This window comes from Mus musculus, chromosome 18 (genome assembly GCF_000001635.26).
Source record: "Mus musculus strain C57BL/6J chromosome 18, GRCm38.p6 C57BL/6J".
NCBI lineage: Eukaryota > Metazoa > Chordata > Mammalia > Rodentia > Muridae > Mus > Mus musculus.
Genome location: NC_000084.6, coordinates 57131066 through 57152199, shown reverse-complemented (window position 1 = coordinate 57152199; position 21134 = coordinate 57131066). Strand labels below are relative to the sequence as shown.

Genomic DNA, 21134 nt, shown 5'->3' with positions numbered 1-21134 from the left:
CAATGGCACTAATAAGAGGTATGACCCTGTTGGAAGAAGTGTGTCACTGTAGGGGTGGGCTTGGAAAACTTCCTCCTAGCTTCCTGGAAGCCAGTCTTCTCCTGTTTACCATTGGAACAAGATGTAGAACCCTCAGCTCCTCCAATGCCATGCCTGCATGTATGCTGCCATGCTTCCTGCCTAGATGATAATGGACTGAACCTCTGACCTTGTAAGCCAACCCCAATTTAATGTTGTCCTTTATAAGAGTTGCCTTGGCCATGGTGTCTATTCACAGCAGTAAAATCCTAAGACACCATAGAAACACCAAAGTCTCTTTTAGTGCCAATGAATGAACGCACATGCCATGTTTGCCTTCATTGTGAGACCTCATTTGCACAAACAGTACAATCTGGCCAATAAACAAACAAACAGAAATTTTTCTTCTAAATTCTCCAGCTTGGCAGGCCATTCCTTAGGTCAAGCCACTAGAAATCTTCCTTGGCTGGAGAGAGTCACCACCTCAGCCTGTCATCTCTGAAGAATCCAGAGAAGTCACAGCTATGTCCTTTAGACAAACACTTACTTGATATTCTAAAGGCTAAGATGGATGATCATTTTCAGATCTTTGGACTTTATATCACAGCCTCAACCAAAGTCAATGCACTGGGAGGAGACAATGGGATTTAGAAGGTTAGCCTATGGGATGACACTATCATAAAAATTTAACTGCACAGCAGTACTAGGCTGCAGAGGGGCCCTTTGAGCATCCCTCATGGACAGCACAGACAACGCTACAAAGCATTATACAGCCAGGAAAGAAAGGCAGACTTTTTCCCCAGCCCAAGCCTTGGCAGAGGCCTGCATTACAAGCCTTTTGTTTTGACTTTGTTTTTTAATGGCAGGAGAAAAGTGCCTCTCTTCCAGGTTAGTCTTCCCTGAAATAAAAGGTGGCCATCTGCCTCATCTAGGCCAAGGGACTCTCTGTGCCTGCATCCATGACTAAGCCCCAACATAGGTGTCAATCTTCCAGGAGAATGATACCTTCTTCCTACCTGGAGAAGCTTCCTCTGCCCCCTGCCACCTCAAATGCTGCCTCTTGGTCTGCTTGTCCCTGCTCACTGTCTCACCACAGGCCCCATCTCATGAAAGAATGACTATGAAGCCAATTTTTTGACCTTCCAGACTCTTTTCTCATCTGCTAACTCTTAGACAATGGTTCTTATTAGTGGAGGCAAGATAGAACTGGAGCAGTTTTAAAATCAGCGCCACCTTTTCCCTCACCAGTGTGATAGGAGACAGGTCAACATTAACCGCTCAAATAAGTACTAAGACTATAGGTTTTCAACTGATTCATATGCCCTCATAATCCCAAATACTCTTAAAATTATTCAGGCCCACAAAAAAATGTTTTAACATTTTTTTTTGCTTGTGCTGCTTTGCTGGGGCTGCTACAAGAAAATACCACAGAACTTGGGATCTTAAACAGAAGACACTGTCTCTTGGGATTGAAGGGGCTGGAAGCTGAAGGTCAAGGTGACAGCTTGGTCTCAAGCAAGAGTCCTCATCCTTGTAGATGTAGCTACTTATAGATGGCTACATTGTCCTCTGGTTTTCATTCATTAGCACTTAGTTATTTTACATGTTCATGCTTAATACACTGATAATTATAGACCTACTATACAACTAGTACTCAGAACCAGATACTTCAGAAATGCAAAGACGATTGTTGCACACGTTATCAACCTCAGTGTTCAATTCAGCCTTTTGTTTGGATTGCATAGAATCACTAGTCAATTTCCATAAAAATAATCAGGGTCTTCACCATCAATGCAGATAATGCACACCAAGAAAGTTATAACAATATGTTTGCACGTGACTGTTACACCTGCATCTAAACCAAACTGGCTGACACCTCAGTGAGCTCTGGGCAGCACATGCACCTGTTCTTTTGAAAGCCTGTGTGCATGAAGCACAAAAACTTTTGTACAATTTTGTTCATTTAAAATAATAACAGCAACCAATTTATGATGGGGTTGGGGTGCTAAATATGGTGGTGCATGCCTTTAATCCCAACACTCGGGAGACACAGACAGGTGCACCTCTGAGTTTGAAGTTATCCTGGTCTACCTAGCAAATTCTGGGCCAGCCAGGGCTACGCAGTCTCAAACACTCCATGGGGATAGATTTAAATAATTATCAGTGCAGAGTGGCATATCCCACTGTTGGTGACACATTTGGGAGACATTCAATAGACACAGACATGACAAGGAGTTTATCTGGAAACTGCACTGACTTACTTGGCAACATAGTGTGGGGTTGGTTGATGCCAGTCATTAGAGTGTGAGTTCTACCAGTATGCTCATGACCAGATGCTTTTGCTGTCTCCCAAGCCAGGTAAAGCACCATCTTCAGCCTGCCTGAAGGACATCTTCCTCCATATCCTTTGTCAACTTCAGTAGGTGCAGCAAGCCTGAAACTGGGTCATCCTCTGATGGTCCGCACCATCTTTAAACATCCTATGGATCTCCCAAGGGAAGACTTGGTCGTTGCTAGCCTGAGTCATACCTTCTTTCTCAATTTTTCTATTCTGTCCCAGTTTCTGGAATAGATTGTCCAACCTCAGAATATCAGCAGACAACGTAAGGTCATCCTGCTGATAAGTAGTTAGAACCATCAATACCCTCAAATTCAGTCTTATGAGCCTGCCAGCATTCTGTGACTGTAATTCAAGGATTACGTATCTCAAGGCTACAAATATCCAATGCCACGCCTCTCCTACTTTTGTTCATATCTGAAACCTGCCATATCTTCATCATCTGAGAAATACAGATCTCTTCACCTGGTCCTAGGAGATCCCTGGCAGAGAATACTTTCAGTTTTTCAATCCTCAGGTAAGCAGGGTAGGTTGAGGATCCTTGTCTAACTTGGGCAATGACACTGGGCTGACATCCCAAGGACCAGTCATCACTGAGGTCAAGAGGGTCATTCCAGTAGTCATAGCTCTGATCAATTCATTCAATATCATCCCTTCATCCTTTAAAAGCTCATCTAAACTGTTGAAAATGTAATACCAGGGTCAGGTAGCTTGAGGATTCCACTCCAACCACACCCACTTTCAAGTTATCTCCCTAGGAACTAGAGTGTAATTAGTGTCCTTGGTAGCACCTGTCAAAGTTATGCATGTTCTTGTCCTTCCCCTCCTTAATCCCTCCCTAGCAGTCTCTGTGTACCTGTGTACATATGTGGGGGGTGAATACATGCACACATGTGTGTGGAAGTCAAAGGTCAACCTCAGACACTACCCTTTTGTCTTTTGAGACAGCATGTCTCATCCTCCTGGAAGTCACAAGTAGGCTAGACTGGCTGGCCAATGAGCCTTGGGAATTTAGTTGTCCCTGCCTTTCTTGGTACAGTTGTTATAAGTGCCATGCCCTGATGGTTGGCTTTGCATGTGACCTCACGTCCTCCAGTATGTGTGGCAAGCACTTTAGAACCATCTCTTCAGCCCCCTCTTCATTTTCTTGTTGGCATACAAGCCCTATTAAATTGGGGATCCACTAGCGTGCCTCTAACTATTATCAACTTGTAACAGGTCTTTTCTCTGAGCACAGTCCCATGGAAGTTAGGGATTTAACATAAAATTGGCAGTGAGGCATGGTATAATTCAGTTCATAGCACCATACTTAACCATTTGGGGATAGAAAAAAGGTACAATGTATTATCTGTGTCCTAGGAATGTACAATCTAAAATCAATTAATGCCAAAGAAAGAATGGCCTTCAGAGTTTATAAGCTCTTCTCATAAGCTCCAAGCTTCCTTCTAGATTCTGACATGTCTGTCTGCTCATCCCTATTCACAGAAAAGGAAGGAGGTACAGAGAGTGCAGTGGCCTGTGATACTTGTGATAAGGGGACACAAAGACATTAAATTCAAGCTATGGATTTCTCAGGAGAGAGAATATATGGGTAAGGCCTGCAGCACAGACTATGCTTGCTATAAGCAGACTCTGAGCACTGAAGATCACACCTCTCAGCCAGGATGTGTCACACAATGTCTTCATGCAGAATGAAGAGGGTCATTATCTGAACGGTTCTTCCCAAGCCAAGATCTAGACGGCAGGCCGTGAATAAAGACTCTGCTGTTTGCCTGGACTGCAAAAAAGCTGAGTTTGCATGCTGATTAACTCAGCAAGTTCATACCCAACACAGTATGGCATATGAAAGAGTGCTGAGGCCTGAGATCCTTACATAAGGATTGTGGAATAGGCCGAATGAAAAACAGAAGTGACCCAGACAAATCCCTGGATAGAGACCAGATACTGACAAGGACACAAACCAAAGTTACTAAGCATTTGCTGAACGGCGGTGCCCAGCTCCCCCTACTTATAGTCTCAGCCAATGCCCACAACAGCTCTGTGAGGGAAATAACATCGTTATCCCCCACCCAAGTGACAAAAGAACTGAGACATCGGGTAACTCACTTAAATATAAACACCCAATAAATGAAGGAATGGGCCACATCCAGGAAGCTTGGTTCTGAGTCATGTGCCAAACTACATTATAGCAACCCACGCCTGAAGCTTCCAACTACACTTGCCCACTAGATGTAACAATTAGTGCTCACAATGTATGTTAGAATGAAAATCCTCTAGTGTAGGAACTTACTTACCTTTGATATTTCCTTATCCCTAGCATAGACAGTTGCATCCAAGACAATAAATAGGTGCTTGATAAAATATACCTCACTGGGGAGACAACTTAATCAGTAAAGTGCTTATGTTGTAAGTAGAGGTTTGATCCCCAAACCCCATGAACTGAAAAGGCCAGGCATGGTGGCACAGGCTTGGTGCAGGAGGTCTCTGCAGAGACCGTGGACAGCAGAGTGTTAATCCATGTGAGGTAAGAAGGAAATCTGGTTCAACATGCCTCGGTAGCTAGTGTTGATTCAAATTTTAAGACAAGACAGTATTAACGTCTTGCATAGGCAGTTTATTTTTGGCATATTTAAGTACAGTACAATTTGAAAAACTAAAGTTCTTGGTGTAACACAATTCCATGTGCACAATGAGGCATAAATACATCGAAACTCTCTTCAAGAAGTGCATGCCACTTCTTCCATGAAGATGGTCTCTGTAGATATGCTACATGCGTTATCTTAAGAGCGTAAGGGAGGACCTGGTATGGTCTAAGCTATACAGAAAGTTCACTGTCACTGGGGATATCAGTCACATCTAATCCTGGTTGTGGGCCCTGGCCATACAGATAGCACAGGGATCTCCTGGACTACTAACCACCTCTGGCCCTGCTTGCAGGAGCTTGGGATAGCCATGTATGGCCTGGCACTATAATTAGTACAGGGGCTACCTACACTTATTAGCCATTTCCATTCCCCGCCTTGCAGGTGAAAAACAGGTTATACATCTCTTTCTTTGAATAGACAACTCTGTGTGTTTAACATCTCCAGATTCCCTTGTGCTTATCTGTGAGTATAAGGATATTTATTTATTTATTTATTTATTTATTTATTTATTTATTTATTTATTTATTTTTCTCTTGGCAGCTTGGAATCATAGCACTGGGAAGACTGAGACAGACAAATACCTTAAGGCTCCTAGCCAGCTAGAGGAGCCAACTGAAAGACACTGTCTCAATAAAAGGTGGCTGGCCCCAAGAAACAACACTGATGTTGCCCAATGGCTTTCACACATATGCAGCAACACATAACACACACACACACACACACACACACACACACACACATGTGCACATACAAATCCTTCATTTAAAAAAATCATTTAATTAAATTATTTATGAATGCATTTGTGAAATCACTTGGTGAAATCACTGCACTAGTCTTCTTAAAGTCACCTCCTATTCTGTTTTATACTCCTGTTATCAACAATAAACCTTTGCAATCTACTGCTTTCTTCTTGGTAGCATAGGTTTCATGTAATCACTTGCCATTAATCCCCAAGGCTCTGATTTTAACTATTAATTTCCACCATGGGGTTCTTGTAGCACAGTTGACATGTTACCTTCAAAAGCAACCCTTTCCTATGTGAGGCATGCCATCTACCTAGGTACACACACCTCCCTGGCCCAGAAAGTTAAACATTAGCAATAGTTTCTAAGATATCCATCCTTGTCTCCAATGTACACTTCCATCCTTATTCATCAATATTTGATCATAAACATGCCACTGTGTTGGCCTCTGCCTGCTGCCCTTGCCTGTCCTTGTACCTCCCACTCCCGACACACACACACACACACACACACACACACACACACACATACATTTCTACAAGCTGGAATTTTCTCTTCTTACATTTTTATGGCATAGCAGTCACCTATCTTTCAAAGTTCCATCTCTTCCACAAAGCCCTGTCTAGTCACCCAAATTAGGGAGGTTTAGTTGCAGTTTGTCACCCATTCTCTCATCCTCTCTCATCTTCCTAAGAACACTGCAGTGTCTTTTATCTTTATCATCCTTCCAGCAAACAGGAAAGCCTTACCTCATAGCAGACACAAATGAGCATGGATTGTTCAGTCCATGCAGATAGGTGCATCTTACCCCAACATAAAACATCTGGATATTTTAAAAGGTGGGAAAAATTAAGATAATCTAAAATTCATCATTTTAACCGTGTTATATAAACACCTTCATTGTGGCTATCCACTTCCAGAGTGTTCCCTCAATCCAACAAGACACCAAATATTTATCAGTCTCCTCTACCATTCCTTTGCTAAGCCCTACAAACCACCAATCTATATTCTGAGAGTATTGGAGGTTTTTTGGTCTAGATTCTTCATGTAAATGGAATAAAGTACCTTGTAGACTTGTGTACATATCTACTCTCACGTGGCATAGTCATCCCTGTTGGAACATATGGCATGCTTCATTCCTTTCTGTGACTGGATAAAATTCCAGTGCATATTTACATGGTCTCTCATCCTCATCTGATGGACATGTGAGTTGTTTCTATTCACCAAAATAATTTGGACTATTTTAACTAATGCTTCCATGAATATGTACTCACAAGGTTTTCTCAGAGTGCCTGCCTTATATTCACCATTACCTTAGAAGATTAAGCTGTGTACTAGGAACTGTACTAGCAGCTTTGCCTAGTCCTACAGCCAAGATAATGTTTCTTTTAGCAAAATACTATACTTAAACATATATGCTCATTAGTAAATTTTATCATTTTTATACTTCAGAATATTTTAAAACCCCTTATAGTTTGCATTTATATTGAGACACTTTAAACTCTGTGCTAATTAGCAGAATCTGATTTAAGCGCTTGAATGCATCCCTCATTTGACGCATTAAGGAGGTCTAATTCCTGGATGGGTTCATTATTCTTCCTTGCTTTCAATGGACCTGCTTTGAATCACGATGAGAGTAGGTCCTGGATGCTTACTGGATGCTTGCCGCTACAGTGCACGCAACTGAGTTACACACTATGATCACACCACAGATCATCGACAGACCTCAAGGGCTTGTGGTTTGCTCAAAGTGACAACATTTTAGGAATAGAGACTGAGTCTTGGACTAGGTTGTCACGTTTCATACAGTAAAGGCCAGGAGCAGATCAAGACCATCAAAATGTTGTCTTTTTATCCCACAACTGTAATTACATGTTTACATAAATCAATATTTAACCTTTAACATCAATGTCCAAAATGTAGACTACAAAATCAAAACTCAGATCTCTCACAGATGGGATACCCATGTTCAAGTCAAAGGCCCAAACTCTCCTTTAGAAAATATATCACTCATATTCTTTTTCCAGTTGAATCTATTATCTCATATTAAAAATACAGAGTTGGGTGTCCCATAAAGGCAATGACTCATGCTGGTACGATCAAGATGGCTCTACACTGATAGATGACAGAAAACAGGAGGACATACTGCCATAAGAAGTGCTAACGGCTGTGCCACTCTGCACCACCCCATCCCAACCCCTAACACTAAGAAGTTTGGCTAAGTCAGGTGAGACAGGTGAAAGACAAGAGTTAGAAACACACCTATCACTGTGTCCTGTTGTGGAAAACAGTAAGGTATGTGTGCACGTGAGTGTGTGTGCACGTGTGTGTGCATGCCTCTGTGTGTGTGTGTGTGTGTGTGTGTGTGTGTGTGTGTGTGTGTGTGTGCGCGCGCGCATATTCCAATATCAGAATTTAGGACAACAGTCATCTAATGAGTCAAAAAAATTACCCATGATCCACATGGTCTTTTCTTGATTTTTTATGGCAGATTACTATGAGTTAGAAGGTAAAGATAGGACAGCCTACTGTTTAGGCTATCTTGAGTATAGATTCTAAAAAATGGTATTCTGCTAACATGTTGACCTCTCAGTACTGGATTTGCTGCCTAGCCAAACATAATATCTGGCTAAGCCCATTGATTTGAACCTTGACTTTTCCTGCTTTGGAGGAGGGGGGAAGCCAGAGGGTTAACTCCTACACATTAAAGTTCTATCCTTCCGGCATAGCAAGATCCACATAATGGGGCAATGGAACCCCTAGAGTTTACCTCTTCCTATCATTAGCTAGGAATTAATTCCATAGTGAACATGGGGCTTTAGTATTTTAACTTTTCACCTCATATAGCAAAGTACACCAAAGCAGGGGTAAACACATCAACATGTAACTGCTCAAGGACTTCTGGCAAGCTGAATACATCCATGTAAGTAGCATCTGATTAAACCCAAAGCCCTCTGTGGATAGCACATAGATTCTGATAGAAAACTAAGTCCCACAAGCATCCTGTGCCTGAGAGAGCATAAGAATTAAACATGCCACTTGGGGCATGGACAGCATCAAAAGGAATCACTAAGATAATGAAAAACTAAAACAAAAGACCTGGGTTAAGGAACAACAACAAAGAGACAACATGCAACTCCTCCATTGTTTTCAGCCAACACGTCACCTTTATGTGACTTCAAGTATAGTATAGTAGGCCTCCACCCTGAGTCCCAAGGAGAGAGACTCTATCTCATTCATACAAACAGAGCCAATGAGCAAGCCATTCAATGACAATGAATTGAAGATTGATTAACTAATAAAGCTAGATTTTTAGCATGATCATTTTGCTCTGTGAAGCTCTCCCCCTTCATTGTTTCCTGCTTTAAAGGCATACATATCATTAGCAACACCAAAGCCCCATTTAGTAAAAGATAAACTATGGGAGAGATGAGAGTGGAAAGTTAATGAAAATGAAGATACTTGCCTCTCCACAATCCACTTGTCTCTTCTTCTTTAATGGATTTGCAAGGATAATCTATGATCAATGTCCAAAAACAGACTTAATTAGGAGCCCTAAGTGGCCTGAAGTAAGCCATGTATTGCCCTCTCCAGAGTATCACTGTACTCAAGGCAGATGCTGCCAGCCACGAAACCTCTTATCTCAGAGGAGAAAGGATTCCTACTGGCCCAGGGCACCAGCTGCCTGAACACTTGATTCAAGTGTGTTCTCTGGAAGCCATTACACCCAGCAAGGCTTTCCTCCTCTGCTTCCCTCAGGTCAGTATTCTTTGTCTGATTGAAAAGAAAAATTAAGAAAGACTCACGAAGAATAGCTACCCACAAATATGCCCAGGAACTAGGAACAGAGTGTCCTTTTGAAAGAAACCCAGAGGCAAAGCCTGAATGAATGACATACTTTTCGTAAAGGGAGTCATCAGGCTAAAAGAACAATTCTGTTGGAAAGCTGGTGACCTTTGCAGAAGATGTGACCTTGGAAACTTCCTCTGATTCAAAGAATGTGTCCAGTTGTTGGTCTCATAGTTAGAAGTTTGTAACTCCATCAAGACCAGGGATCCTATCTGGGAGTTGGGAGTGAGGGATGGTTATCTACATAGCATCATAACTTCCCAAATATGTTGGTAACTTTCTGGTGGATTTAATTATATTTTGAACTCAAAAAGTAACTCTCAAATGCAAGATCTCTGTTCAAACCCAGATTTGGATGTCAATGATTAACCCTTGGAGATATAACTAATGATCATTACTCAAGAAATCTTCCTCTGAGATATCAAGCCATACTGACGCTTAGGTTTGGGTGGTGGTAGTTGATGAACAACCTCAGGCTGGCCTAGAACTCACCATGGAACTAAAGATGCCCTTGAAGTCCCGATTCTCCTGACTCTACCTCCTGAGTGCTGAGATTGCAGACATGTGTCCCTATGCCCTATGCTAACAAGGACTGAGCCCAGGTCTTTGTTTGTGCAAGGCAAGCTTTCTACCAACCCATAGGCTTGATATCTGTCCTGATGAACCTGGAGAAAGAAGCTAAGAAATCTGTCTTTACCTATCATAGATGGAGATATTTTAGGCTTATAAAATAAATAACAAAATTCTATTGTCAGATAAGTCAATGAGACAATGGTAAAATAGTAATAATAGTAGTTATTATTATTATTATTATTGGTCAAAGACACAGTGGAATTCCAATATCTTCATGTTTTCCCTGAGGTATGTCTGCAGCTTCAAACAGTACATGAATGAGTCTTCCCCAGAATTACATTGCATGCCCAAAGCCTTCCTCCTACACATTTCTGCAAGTAGTTTAATGGGAAAGGCCCTGACCTCCTTTCTTTGTCTGTTTGATTTAAGTGTGTCTGCTTCCTTGGGGCTACCAAGCTCAATGGAACAGCCAGCGAGAGCCAAGTGGAACATCAGCCAACCCCCAAACAATGGGTGCCTTTCTCTGTTTGTCACATGAGCAGTGTTGTATTACAGCTATTGTTCCTCCAAGTCAGGAGGAAAGGCACAGCTTCTCACAGACCAGCTATTTTCCATGCCTACTCCGGCCACCACTAAAATTAAAAATCAAAAGAAAGAAATGAAATGTGCTATTTGAATGGGGCACTGTAACCCCAAACAAGAATTCTAGTGCAACCCTAGACCATCTGCATCAGCCTGCCTTGCTGAGAATGCACATTCCCAAGTCCAGCACAAGTGTTTCCAACCTCACTGATGGCCTTTGCACATCTGTTTAAGGGATGAAGTAGAGGCAAGAAGGATACTGACTGGGCCTTACACTGAGTGCTATGCTGGGATTATAATCCTTAGTCTAGAAAGCAAAGGGTGCAAAGACGAGGGCACTAAAGGATATGGGAAAAGAACAGAGGTGCTTAAAAACAGAAATGGCTCTCCAGAAGACAACAGGGGTGTTAGTGGAAGGGGCAGGGCAGGAAGAGAAGAAGGGAGGGTGCTAGAACATCCCACAGAGACTGAGAGCATCAACATCCCACAGAGACTGAGAACATCAGAAAGCAACAGACCAGGACAGCTTCCTATGGCAGAAGGAACCAAAGGAAACCACTGTCACTGCCACCAACAACAGTGCAAGGAAACAAGCATGTCAGGCTGGGATGTAGCTCAGAGGCAGAAGTGACCGTGACCATTTAGCATAACACGTATATTGGGCTTGCTCTCTAGTTACACATATACACACAGACACACACACAGACACACACACACACAAATTTAAAGATATTTTTTCTAGTTTGTGTGTGGGTTTGTGTATCTGCTTAATGGAAATGTATCTCACCAACCTTTCAAAAATGTACAAAGATTATATGTAATATTTTGTTTTAAATATTAAAGTATGAACTTCCCCCACAATCCCAAACTTTAAAAGTCAATTAACTTAAAGCCTTTCCCTACATAGAGTGACATTTATGCTAGGTAAGTAGCTTCAGGCTGAGACAGCTGACACCATCATGTGGTAAAACAATCTTGAAACAGGTCAAGAGAAAATCTAAACTCCACCCCTGATGACTCCAGAAAGCTCCAGCCCTGACCATCCCTTCCTGTGATCACCCTCTGCGGTGAAAAGGCTTAAGTTTTCCAGTCATGCCTTCTTATGAGTGGGGAAGGACCTCTAAGACAAATTTTATTTGAATCTCAATAGGGTGCCCACATCTGGTCTCTATAACCAAATAATAGCAGTAACATATGAAGAAGGGTTCCTTTAAAACTCAGATAGTGATGTGAGGGACAGACAGAAACCAGTTCTGTGACTCCATAAATAGCTGTCATAAAAACTATTCTCAACTCCTTTAAAATGGTTCCTCAGTGCTCCTACTGCCGTGTGCCTGCTGGGGTCGCCCTGCCTGAGGCGTCCTGCCCACACAAATCCTCACTTAGCAGACTGCTCCCCATCAGTAAACCCAGCCATCTTCCTGGCAAGAACCCGAAGCCACTCTCAGATCTGCCAATTAAACCCTGACTACACCCAGGACCCACCTGGATGGATGGATAGATGGATGGATGGATGGATAGATAGATAGATAGATAGATAGATAGATAGATAGATAGATAGATAGAGTGTATATATACACATATATACAGAGTATATAGTGTAGTTAGTGTGCGTGTGTGTGTGTGTGTGTGTATATATATATATATATATATATATATAGAGAGAGAGAGAGAGAGAGAGAGGGAGGGAGAGAGAGACAGTATCATGTATATATACATATAGCATATATATAGTATATATGTGTGAATATGTATATATTTAATCTAGATTTTTTGAAAGATATTAACTCTTTCTTGGCAATTGTAATGTTTACTCTTACACATTATATAACTAATGAATAGATAGAGGAAAGAATAAAAACTTAAACCAATTAATTGTAAAAGCCAAAGTCATGTGTTGTCATCAATTCCTCATCCAAAATAAAGTGTTTCTTAAAAAAATTCAAATAAGGGGGGTTGGAGAGATGGCTCAGCGGTTAAGAGCACTGACTGTTCTTCCAAAGGTCCCGAGTTCAAATCCCAGCAATCACATGGTGGCTCACAACCATCTGCAATGAGATCTGACGCCCTCTTATGGTGTGTCTGAAGACAGCTACACTGTACTCATATATAATAAATAAATAAATCTTTAAAAAAAAAATCCAAATAGAGTGGTAATGACCTGGAACCCCAGTGCTAGGTAGACTGAGGCAGGAAGACCATTCGGATTTTGTCTAGTCTGAGCTACATACTTAAACCAAGTCTCAGGACAAAACAAAACAAAAAAACAAAACAAAACATTTTTTAAAATACACTTCTCAAGATTGTCAGTGGGGAAGAGTACTTAATTTTTTTTTCCATTTTGGCTGATGGATTCATTTCCTAAATTTGAAACCAAGATATTGTAGTTCTATTTTATTCCATGAAGAAAATGACTAGAATTGATGAATTTTGTTTGTTTGTTTTTAATTTCTACCAGGAAGTTGTTTAAGGCTGAAGGTATAGAGCGTAGTGGAAGGGTGTGTGCTTAGCATGCCCAATACCATGAGTTCAGTTTCCAGGACCTCTAAAGCAACTGTTTGTCTGAGACAAGATCTCACTATGTAGCCCTGGCTGCCTTGGAATTCACTATATAAACCAGGATGGACTCAAACTCAGAGATCTGCTTTTCTCTGTTTCTCGAGTGGTGAGGTTTAAGGTGTGTGCCACGATACCCAGCTCCAAGACTAACTGAAGGATGAGAAAGTATTCTGATTGATAGAGTGCAAAAGGTTTTGAGTTTTATTACCAGCACAGTATGAACCAGTCGTGGTGGACCATGCCTGGAATCCCAACTCTTGGAAGGTGCAGACAGGAGAATCAAAAGTTCAAAGTTGTCTTTAGCTACATAATGTGTTTGAGGTTAGCCTGAGCTACATGAGACTCTGTCTGTCTCAAGATAACAAAACAACAGAATAAAACCGAGTATTTAGAAGATTTGTTAAAGACCCGTTGTATAAGGTACCATCGGCAGCTGCATTTTAGAACTAGCCATGTTTGCACAGTTCATCTGGGTTGAGCATGATATTAATAACACGGTACTTGGTCACCCCCACAATGAGGCCTCCCTGGTCCACAGATCTGATGGTTTTAACAGATGCTAATATCCCGTACATGCACCTAGCAAGACAAGGCGTTCCACACAGAAATTCTATTTCCCTTGTCTTACAAGTGGAGCCAGGGGTTGGGGGAGGAGGGCGTATGATTTATTGCTCTCTGAGTAGGAAATTGAGGTGGTTAGAATGCTTTACATAGTTTCTTTATCTGGGAGAATAAATCATTAAAAAATGAAATAGGAGAGAAATCAATAGGCATTAATAGTGTTAACTACAGGATGTAGTGTTATAGCCACACTTCCAGACTGGCTCAGGGCATGGCATTTATCATCAAAGGACAGACTCATGGCCGCTGGCAGTTGTGCAGATGAAGTTCAATGATATAAAACACCAGTGGTATGAATACTACACTTCATTCATAGCATGAGCCATCCTTTAAGCTGCCTAAATTAGCCCTTCACAAAAAAAGTATGCTCATCTTCAGGGTTCAATACGGATAAGAGATGAACAGAAAATTTGGATTTCAGATTACGAGAGCAAACGACTGTGTAATTGAGGCAATTCAGATGCACAGGCAAAACATGAGGTGTGTCCCGAGACAAGAAAAAAAGTCATTTGGGGGAAAGAATTATAAAAGATGAATCAACAGGATTCGATAAGTCTTGCATCAACTCTTAAAATAAGTTCTCAAAGTAAATCCCGGGTCCACGTCCTTGCAAACTGGGCGGTACTGCAGCACATTCTGGGGGCTATTCATAGCCCGGCAGCCTCAGGTTCCCATGGCTCACTCCTGGGTGCTGCCATCTCCTACCGGTGAATGGACCGCCCCCATGTCTGTTTTATGTGGAATTGTCATGAGCCAATAGCTCAGCTTTGCTGCAGTGGCACTTGCTCCATTTGCATAATTCTTTCTCAGAAAAGAAAAAAAAAACGAGTAGAGACAGAAAAAAATTAAAACTACTGGAGATTATAACTATTTTATCTCATTAAATTTAATGTGGGACAAAGGCGGAAGTTATTAAGGATGCTAAGAATGGCAAACCTCTCAGCACAATCAGATGATAGTTGACCTTGGCTAACGTTTGGTGACTCAAGGAGGAAATAACCAAAGCAAAGGATGTTTAAGAAAGGAAATGGAGAAAGGGGAGCACACTGGATGCTGTGTCTAGACAACACAGTGGAAGTACAAGTAGAGATGCTTTGGCCTTCTGCGGCCACCGTCCTCATATCACACAACTCCGCCCCATGTTGAGACCCGCTTTCAGGAATGCGGCCATTGTAGGAAAGTAAGAAAGACGGTCCTGAGCCCGTTACCACACATGTGCCTAAGTGCCTAATGCACTAAAAAACATAAGGCAATGTTGGCTACTGTTATTGATAGTGGCATCTCCACTTCAGCACCAAGACACTGTTATTCACAAGCAGAAGCATGCAACAGTATAATTGCCTCTCTGTGTCACGTGTAACACCTCTTGTGATGTTGAACATGTAGCATGAATTCAGTGCTATGTGGTGTTTTGTAAGGCCCTGAGGATAGCCTAGAGTGTCTTCTTTCCTGCCTCTATCAACTTCACAGGTCATGTCTAGGTAAGTAGTAACTTCTATACTGACTTCTCCACCACTCTTAATAGAGACACTCGTAATAGATACTTTCCATTCACTCACTCTTTTCCCACATTTTGGGGAGCATGTATTATATGGCTTTTCTATTCCAGCTGTTTTGAGTGATGTCTTTCAATAAGGAATGATGAGCTTGTCAACCTGCTGGGGACATTCAGATAACAATGTGACCAACCAGCTGTCCACAGAGGAGAATGGCAACTCACATGACACCCACTGCCTATGAGAGAAATAGAAAGTTCAGAGGGAACATTCCAATTTGAGCTATATCTTCAAAGATAAATGGATAGCAGGCATCTGCTTACACAGAAGAAGAGAAGGCCGGCCACAGGCATTTCCAACAGAACGAGCCATCTACAGCTAGGCTATGGAAAGGAAAGGGTGCTGTGGATTCGGGGACATAATGAGATCTACTGGGACTAGAAGGCTGGGAAGCAAGGACGCAGAGAACTATGAGGAAATGATGCAAAGGTGGCCCCATGCTGGGCAGTACCGAGGCTGATTCCTGACCGGACTTATAGGACCCAGTATCCCTCCAACACTGACTTGGAGACTATTTTCAACAAGCCCCTGGGAGATGTTGATGGTTTCCTAGTGATCTGCCAAAGGCTTAAGCAAGGAGATCCCATGATCAGATTTGTATTTTAGAAATGTCTCATCAGACTGAAGGAAAAGTGCTGAAGACATACCCACTACTGTGAAATGACCAGGTGACTCATTTGGCATCAGGACCACTGTGGAACTTTGTGATTGAACTCGACTTCACCCAAGACTTTCTACCTCTGAATCAAGGAGGGGGCATGGATGAACCATAGGAAACTGTTATTTGTCTAGGTTAAAAAATGATCAAGTGTTGGTAATTTCTCATGGAAAAAAACCATTTTTTTTTAAATTTTCCTCCTTGCTTCTATGTACCCCAAAGCCTGAAAGTGGCTGATAAGCAGGCTTAGAGTATTTCCATTTTTATCCATCATTAGTTGGCCTGCAAAGATAGAAGTTCCATAATGCACCCCAAACAAGTGTTTAAAAACGGGAAAAGGGACCAAACACGGTCACTGGTGAACTAAGGCCATTAATGGAAAGGCTTTAGAACCAGGAGGCACCCCAAAGCTCTTCCCTACCCCATGCCCTTACCACACACACACACACACACACACACACACACACACACACTCACACATCATCAAAATGATGTCAAAAGAGAGAAGCCTGTCTGAGATCACACTCAATACTCTACTGAAATCCTCAGTGTTCTGGGTTTGTGTATCTTTAATCAGGTGCTGAGCTTTGTAGCTAAAGTATTTGGGATAGAGAGCTCCGGCCACATGAAGAAAGTGCTGGCACCACTGAAATGAGGCGAGACAGAGACGGTCATAAAGCAACGGCGCATACTCATCTTGCAAATAAAACCAAAGAAATTAGTACAAAGCCCACTGCCATGTAAGAGACCCTTCATAAATGTATGATAAAGAAACCATGCGAATGCAAAAGGTTTCTAAGAAGGGCAGAGGTTGTCAGTCCCCACAGCTATTGGCATCCAATCTTGAGCCCTTCTCAGATCCCAGCTCTGCCACACGCACCTTCCTTACCACTGAAAGTACCCCAGAGAAAACACTGCAAAGAGAAACATTCCTGTCCTAGGCGGTAGGAAAGCCTGAAGGTGAACTCAGACTTCAGAGCCCTTCTCAGCAAAAGATAACAACAACAACAACAACAACAACAACAACAACAACAACAAGTAACCACTCCTCTGTTTGGGGCTTGTTAGGGCTTCCCAAACATTAACTCCTTTGGCTCCAGAATAAGCATGATTATTTCATCCTGATTTTATAGACATACATCCAGGTGTGAAGCCACACCAAACCACACAACTACAAAGTATCAGAGTGGAGTGCTGAACCCAGAACACCAGACCCTGGGAGTTTACCAAAGGAATTCCTTGGCCTTGTAAACAAAACAAAAGCTCTGTGCTTGCGCACTGACTCCTTAGAACATGCCAGTCAGACTGGTGGGATTTCTGGGTAATGTCATGTGGCCTGATCTATTTAGCCATCAGGACCGAAGGTTTTTCATTTGAGAATACTGTATACAAAGTAAGACCTGGTGTAAAGGATCAAGAATGGCATTCTCCGCCTTGGCACAGCATGGCTATTATTGGCCAAGAGCAGAAATAATGCCTCATTCAGGCCAATAAAATCCCAGGCTTTCATTGTTCCTTTAAAAACGTAGGGGTTCGTGTGAGGTTATGTGTGAAAGAAGCTGCGAGCATGGTTCCCCATATTTCTTTTATTCAGTAGGGCCATTCAGGAAAGTACTTCCAGAAAAAAAAAATAGAGAGACAAAATGTTTTCCCAAATCAGATGTTTAAAAAGTCCTGGCATGAAGAGGTTTAAAAGAAAAAGGCCAACAAGCGTACACTTTCCTTAAACAAGTAAATGCAGCTTTAAGATTGGCCCCTTTCAGCATTACACAGGGAATGAGGCATTCTGACAAGGACCCTATGGTTTGTGAACCTGCCTGTAACCGCCCCCCCACCCGCACCCCTAAAGGCAGGAAGAGAGGCATCCCCTGCTGGCAAACACAAACTGAGTATCAAGAACTAAAGAAAGAAAAGTTTAGGAAACTAGTCTAGACCCGAGAGGAGTACTAGACAGACCTCGGAGGAAGGCCCGGCGAAGCTATATAATGATATCCCCCCCCCCAAAAAAAATATCTCTGCACCCACCAATGTCCCAATCAACGTTGAACAAACGCAGGCAAAGTTACACGGAGGGAGAAAATAAACAAAAACATCCATAACTGACATCTTCCCTGGCATTCCCTGCACAGCTCCAGATAACAAAACCAAACACAAACAATGACAACAAATCCCTTCGGAAGCAGATAGACCACCAGGACAACACATCCTTGTACCACTTCCGTGGGACCAAGGAATCCCAGTTAAGGGGAAACATTCCCTCTGGCCCCAAAGTGCCCCCCTAGAAGTCACCAAAGCCAAGGGCTTCCAGAGTTGAGTTTAACTCTTACCGGGTCCTGAAATGCTGTGATTGGCAGCGCAACCTGTTTTCCCCTGGTCTTCACCCACTCCAGCAAAATCTGTTCAAAATCTGTTCCCAACAGCGGCTGCTGGTTTCCAAGCAGAGTCCTGGGAGAAAGCAATGTTTGCGGGTCTTGTTTAAACACTGGAGGTGGGGACGCCGGGGAGCAGGCCCGTCCCGGAGCCCCAGGTTCGCACGCACAGGGACCGAGTCCTGCTGCAAACTTGAACAAGCTTTTCCCTGTCTGGCTGGAGATGCTAGAAGAAGAAGGCGGTAACCCGAGCCCGGCTGGGATGCGAGCAGTTGCCGCTGCTGCAGCTGCTGCCTCCAGGACAGTGGCCGGTGGGGGGGCGGGGGGGGGGAGGTTTGGGGAGGGGAAGTGATGTTGCTGACTCGCGATCCCTCCAAACCTGCAAGCTCCTTCCGGGCCCGGACTCCTGGGACCCCCGTCAGTGACTGGGTCAAGAAGTTGGCAAACTTGGAGTCACCAGGGGGCTTGAGAGAGTGATAGAGTAGTGCTGTGCCCCACAGTGCCAGTGCTAACCCCTCCTCAAAGTACCCCAGGAGAAGAGTCTAGGCCCTCTACAAGGATTTGGGGGACAGGGCCAGCGTCAGCCAGGCGGACAGGACAGCGCGTCCCTGGAGTGAGGGAGCGCAAAAGTGGGACGGGACGGAGAAAGGATGGGGATCAGGCCAGGCCTCCACGAACCGAGCGGCAGCTAAGTGACTGGGAAAGTGGGAAGGATGGAGGGAGGCGATTGGAGGGTGACCCGCCAGCCTTGTGGGGCGGGCACGGGGGACAGCTCCCCCGTCGCCGAACTCCCCGCGGGTCGCTGCCAGGCCGTCCGAAGTGATTTCTTGGGGAATAGCTCCCTCTGCCGACCGCCCAGGACGCCCGGGAGACCCGGGGATAAACGAGCACGCCAGCTCCTCCACCTACTTTGCCCCTCCAGACTGAACATTGAGTCTTAACGACCTGGGAAGATAAAAAACTTTCTAGTTCTCAGACAGTAGTTTCTTAATTCTGCTCACTTCCAAACAAACACGGAAGCAGGCAAGAGTAACAGTTTCAACACCGATTATCCAGACAATCCTCTCCTTCCTGGCTTCTCCTCTTTCTAGAAAATCCCCCCCACGTTTCCAACTCTTATAACAAATTATCTTGGCAGATAATCTGGACTCCTCCAAATTACAGTAAGTAAATAAATAGTGAATCGAAGGAACACTATTTCTGGAAGCAAAGTGAACATGTTTGAACCACACCTGCCCCTCATTATCTTTGCTCTTCCCTAGAATCACTAGAGAGGACAATTTATTGTGAGCTGACTGGTTGCTTTGTCTGTCTGTCCATCCAGCTAGATGGTTAGCTAGTTAAGTAGGTATTACCCTTACTTATCTTGGGGATACCGCCTTTGTCACAAGCACTACATACAGTTCGTGTGGGAAGGTTTTGTCCTTTTATTCCTTACTTACTATACTGGATAGGACACCCAGGGCACCACTGAATAAAAGCAGTCATAGTCAGGACCTGCACATACCTTAGGACATGTTTCGTTGCTTTTCAACTGCTGTTTAAAAACAAAGACAAACAAACAACACCATGGCGAAAGCAACTTATAACAGAAAGCATAAAACCTAGGGCTTCCTTAGTTTTAGAGATTGAGCCAATGACCATCATGGTAGGAAGATGGCAGCAGGCAGGCATGATGCTGTGATGATGGAGAAGTAGGTGAAAGCTTATATCTGATCCACAGAGAGAGGGAGGAGGAGAGGGAGGGGGAGGGAGAGGGCCTCGGGCTCCAGACAGCTTTTGAAACCTCCAAAAGTCCATCCCAGTGACACCCACCTTCTCCACCAAAGCCACACCCCCTAATTCTTCCCAAATAGTTCCACCAACTGGCGGGGGGGGGGGGGGGGGGTTTGAGGGAAACAAACATCCAAACTCTGGGAGTCTGTAGGCGTCATTCTCATTCAAATGGCCACAGGTTAAACAGTCTCTTCCTGCTAAGTACAGAGTTTTAACCTTTAACCTTCATGAATACCTGCTGGAAGGTGAGGAAGTTCCCTTCTGTTCATAATTCACTAACAGCTCTTCCTTTGTTTGCCATGAATGATTTCTGCGTTTTGACAAATACTTTCCTGAGTCAATTAGAATTATTACACAATTTTTCTCTTTTTCAACTAGTTGACAGTGTTAACTGTTCACTCTTTAGTTCCACTATCACTTTCATTAAAGCCTGTCTGGTCAATGTAAATTAAAGATTTATTTATGTATTTACTTATATAAGTATGAGTACCCTGTAGCTGTCTTCAGACACACCAGAAGAGGGCAGCAGATCCCATGACAGATGATTGTGAACCACCATGTGGTTGCTGGGAATTGAACTCAGGAAGAACAGTCAGTGCTCTTAACTGCTGAGCCATCTCTCCAGAACTGATTATTTTGTTTTTGTTGTTGTTTAATATTTGCTAAAATTTTGTTCAAGATTACTACCCATATTCAGCATAATACTACATAATGTTCTGTTGTTATTCCTTGTACCTACTGTTGTTAGAAGTTTATTTAAAAAAAAAAAAAAACTCTTTTAGAAGGACTAGCCCTTAGTGTCTCTGATTTTTTTTCCCTCTTGCTCATATAGTTTTCCCTCTTTTAT

General features: G+C 43.0%; 1 protein-coding gene and 1 pseudogene across 1 annotated transcript in view; both read right to left on the bottom strand.

Annotated features, from left to right (window-relative positions):
- Megf10 (multiple EGF-like-domains 10) overlaps positions 1-19110 on the bottom strand; it is a 164378-nt gene extending 145268 nt beyond the window's left edge. Inside the window, exon 1 of the mRNA NM_001001979.2 lies at positions 18470-19110. The gene's annotated coding sequence lies outside the window, so the exon portion shown is untranslated. The remainder of the gene's footprint in view (positions 1-18469) is intronic.
- Gm18322 (predicted gene, 18322) lies at positions 2409-3213 on the bottom strand (annotated as a pseudogene).
- Positions 19111-21134: the final 2024 nt, after the last annotated feature.